The sequence below is a fragment of the Thunnus thynnus genome, chromosome 4, assembly GCF_963924715.1.
Source record: "Thunnus thynnus chromosome 4, fThuThy2.1, whole genome shotgun sequence".
Lineage (NCBI taxonomy): Eukaryota > Metazoa > Chordata > Actinopteri > Scombriformes > Scombridae > Thunnus > Thunnus thynnus.
Genome location: NC_089520.1, coordinates 32,117,893 through 32,123,001, shown reverse-complemented (window position 1 = coordinate 32,123,001; position 5,109 = coordinate 32,117,893).

Here is a 5,109-nt window from a genome sequence, read left to right as displayed (position 1 = left end):
TACATTATTAACTTTCACTCCAAACTGTAAACTGCAGATTGGCTGCACTAAATTGTGAGTGTGTGATAAGAGAATTTTATCTCCAGTTCACATGAATAACTACATATTGTGCCTTGATGTTGTTGATAACTAAAACAGTCTGACAAAAATGGAAATAGTTTTTTTCCTTCATAAAACACAAAGAGAACACAAAAAATGAATATTCCTATACTGTTTTTATAGAGATTTAGCAAGTCTGCAGGACACTTATAATTTTGCAGAAAAAACACTTCATGCTGAGTTTATATGTATGTTTGTATGTATGTTTTAATTGGGAAACATCCCTTTTTTAATTGTGTATTAAAATACATGCATATGTCAAAATAGCGTACAATTCACAACTGCAGTTAACTTAGACACAAATGGACTAGACGTGTAACAGCAGATTGATGGAGCTGGTGGACGAAGCAACACAAAGTAACGTGGATTCTGACATTCACACGTCTGCAGGCTGGAATCAGAAACATCTGGTGGATATTTCAACCTCACACATCATGAGATGCTGATTTCAGTACATAGAGAAACCACAAACTATGTTGATGAAGCTACAATCAATAAAAACCGATGAAAAAATGTCAGTAAAACATTTTATATCTAACTAATATTTATTGATAGCAGTCAAATATGTGATGGTGGGTAACAGACTAATATCACAGTTTTTGCACATACATTAAATTATTTGGGGGTTTGTAGCTGTTTTCTCTCTCCCTTGCTCTTGCTCTCAAGCAAGTAGAAATCTTAAGAGGCAGTGCAGGCAATCCTGTGTATTTGCCTTGCTACATTGCACTGACTATTGGTTATTAGACAGTAGAAGTCATTAACAATAGTAATATAAAATATGTACTGTATGTGTAATGTAAATATACATTGCATAAGTAAATATATGGACCATAGAGGTGCAGAAGTAAAAAAAGCTGTGTTTATTAAAAATATATAATTATAAAAATGTATCGTTGAATCTGTTGACATAGTAACATCTACTAGTCAACTTAATGAATGCAAAGGTGTGAACATGGAGGACTCCAAAGAGGCAATGCAGCCTACTATAAAGTTTTTGTTATCATCACTCAAAATCATCACTCAAAACCATATTGTAGAGGTCAACTTTAATTTCTGAATTTGAACCAGAACTGAAAGAACTGGTAGCACACGATGACTGCATCCATGGTATTATTAGAGTTTTTACTAACTCTAATTTGACTACAATATGGAGACATATCAAGGCTCACAGTTGGGACTTCTTCATTCAAATAATACTATGAAATATGTCAAAATACACTCTTCCACTGAATTCAGTGGAATTTCCCCATGACAGTTCCGTTTAAGGGTGGATTTTCCCTTCAGCAGATGGATTAGCTAAGAGACCAGTCTCCCATAATGCACTTGCCTTGAGGATAGACTTGCAGAGAATCAAAATGCCAAGGTCACACTAAAAAATGATGCAATAGGACCAAAGTGCAGCCTCGTGATAACATTCATCACAGAAACTAATACAATTTACAAAGTGAAAGCACTTTAAATTGTGACATGGGCCTCTCTCCATTTCCTTGAGGAGTTGGACCAAGTTGGTGCAGTCCTCTACTCTCCAGCTTCATTCCTGGGATGTGGAGACTCTACTGAGTTTTAGCCAGATCATACCCAAAATTCTTCAGGTTTAAGTTCACATAAGAGCTCTGAAACAAATGACCTCCCCTCTCCTCAGCAGCACCAATAGAGCTTGTTGTGTTTAATGATTTTAGACGAGAAATCATTAACATCTTTCAGTTTATTATTACTGAGACACCTGGGACTATGCAGTTTAAATTATTTGACTTGCTTACATACTTACGTTTAATTTACAGAGGTATGAAATGAGGGAAATCAGGTAAATAGTTGAGAAGCAGTAGCCTCCAAATATTTTATATTTTTGCGTAAAGCTGAGAGGGAACCAAAGCAGTAATGTTGCAAGGCCGCAAAACCAAAACATTGACTTGAAAGAGGCTAAAAAACTCCATAGAACTGAGGTGAACTGTAGAGTGGGGTGACACTTCTATGTGGGTTTGTCACTATGAGCGAGCCCTTTCACATTATGCATAGTCATTTGAGCCATTGTTCATATAAAAACAATGATTGGTGCAGCTTTTATAAATGACTAAAGCAATTACTCGACTATGAAAATTGTCATTAATTACTTTTTCTTTCAATATATATATTGTCCAGCTGCCAAACACATCTTTTCAGGTGTCATTTTATTGCATACTGAATGTTCATCCTATATTACAGGTAATTCTTATCACCATATGTAGAAACAGTAAAGAGCATATCAAACAGCAACAACAACACCAGGCCATAAGACAGTTTTTTTAATGGACTTACTTTCTTGCACTGAACAACATGTAAAGACAAAAGAAAGTGTTTGCTTGGAATAATTGTTGACTAATATCTGAGGGCAGTGAGATGGTCAGTGTTGTTCGATTTTACTGAAGCTTTCCTCCTCCTCCTCCTCTCTTCCCCCTTTCCTCCCCCCTCAGTGCCTCTGCTCACTGACCCCTGCCACTTCTGGAGCAGCTTTGGCCGACATGTTCATCAGATCCCCAGTGTTACAGCCAAACAACCTCACAATGAAAAATGCCTCCACATTTCCTCGGTTTCACAAACACTGTTTGAAACAAAAAGCCCTTATCGGACCTGCGTATTATTCACCGTGTTAATTGGAGGGAAAATAAATGTATTGTGCATCTCGACGGTGCTGTTAAAACAAGATAAGAACCACATGAGCAAGTCCGAGGCAGTGGCTATTGAATGAATTGTTTAATAGAGAAAGTGTGAACAAGTTGGAAACTGTTTTTTTTCCTCTTTCTGCTGTGCTGAGGCCTGTTGTGGCTAATGTGACCAATCTGGTAATCCCCCAGTAGATGTCATTTATTGATTGTCACTGATACAGACATTACTCATTCAAGCAGCAAAGGTCAGAGGTCAAATGTTTACCTGCATGTTAAAACTATGAACACACACAATCTCCACCCAACAAACAATCGAGGCATGGATGTTAAGTTGTGTGGATTCCCCTGAAGAGCTACCCTAGCAAGCAGCATTTGTTTTTCCGAGGCTACGTTAAACATTTCAGTGAACTATTGCAGATAGGGAGAAAAGCAAGCTGGTTAGATGAATTTGAATGAGTAGGAGTTTATACTATATTTCTTTCACTTAAACAGAGAATTGTGTTACATTATCAGCAGCTGTCAAACTTTTCTCCACCTTGGGCCACAAAGGGCCTCACCTCTTTTTATGTGATTGTTCTTGGCAAGTACAGCCACCTTATATCGAGAAAGTGACAGCTTTGCAACACTTACCAGAAAAGGAGCTTTGCTTTTTAGGTTGATGACCTTGCATGTTTTTTTTTCCCATTTTGTTGTTGATTTCACAAAGATCTCATGAGTTTAAGGGCTGTACATTGTTTTTTTTTAAATCATACAAAATTAAACCATAAAAAATTTACAAAATCTTGAATCTGTTATATTGTTATATAAGTGTATTGGGTGTAAAAATACATGTAAATAAGGTTGTGTGCTATGAGGTCTATGGTCACAAACCATAACCTGGTTCTGCAGAAGTTTATTGAAGTAGTACAGTAAGAGATAATTATGTCATGACTCATATGAGATAAACTCCATATTTGGTAAAGTTGGGGCGCAGACAATATAAACATGATTACACATGTTTCTATAATTGGTTTGCTTCCTACATCACAGGTTGGAGGAATAACGAGTCACTCCACCCTGTACAGACACAAACTGATTGTCTACTTGAATGACGGGAATAAACATGTCAGTAACTGTTTGGTAACGTCTTATACTGACTGCTATCACCTCTCTGTGTGATACCATCGACTGGATTCAGCAGCGCCACAATAACTGACCTGTGTGTCACACTGAAAAAGGATGAATAGGTAGAGGGTTCATACACAGGTTGAAACAACACAGTACTCACAAAACTATTGGCTCTTGAGTCAAAGTCATATCCATGTCCAAACACGTGTTTATTTAAGCAGTTGATTCATATTTTACACCAATATTCAATATTTTTAAAGTGAGACTATGTAACTTTTGCTGAACAGCATCACTGTGGCTAGAGGCAGCAATTACAGGATAATGGCACATTGAATTTCTCTTCATTTCCCAAAATTCTCTTTAAACAAAGAGTGAGGCTCCGAAATTGCTCCCTTCTTCACTCATTCACTATTCACTACATGATCAACACTCAATTGTGAGACAATTAAGAATCATCATTATGTTGTGCAGTCACTGACAGATTTAGTGTTGCATAACATTAAATTAAGTATGTATCAAAGGTGAAGAATTGCATGAGTTTGGATTTTATGGCAGAAATTAAAGCACATGCTATACTAATATACCAGAACTTTTTTGTAACTGTGTGCACTAATAGATAAGGAGTGATTACGGACACAGCCTGTGTGTGTTTATTCATATGTATACATCATGTTGTTCACACTGTAATTATGAGCAGCAGGAGAGTGATAAAAACGTTCACATCAGTCTTCATGTTGTAATTCAGAATCTGTGATGACAGGAATTTCTGACAGCTACAATACCTTCCACTTGGCAAATTGTACAGAAGTGTCAACAGACTAATGGGAAAATGGCTGCAAAGACAACACCACTGGCGGTTACCTTCTCTTCAAAATAGATTCTAATTCAGTGTATTCAGCAAATTAAAAACAAGCTATACACTGTTTGTATCTGGTGGGACTTGTAAATGAACTGTTACAAATATTTAACACAATAAAAATAGCTAGTTTAAGCTATTTATATGGTGTGACTACAAGGCTAGCAACCCATCTTGGAATAATATGTGAATCCTCCAAAGTCAGAATGCAGCTTTCTTTTTTCACTCTGATGACATTTCATGAATGCAGCAATAGTTCATTAAGAGGGAAACAACAACTTACTTGCCTGGTGGTAGAGTACAGTGTATTTACTTCTTGTTGTACTGTAGAGAGGACTTTTAATGTCACTAAACAGTCTGGGCAATGTCGATTATACAGTAATATCTAGCTTAACTCTGTTATCA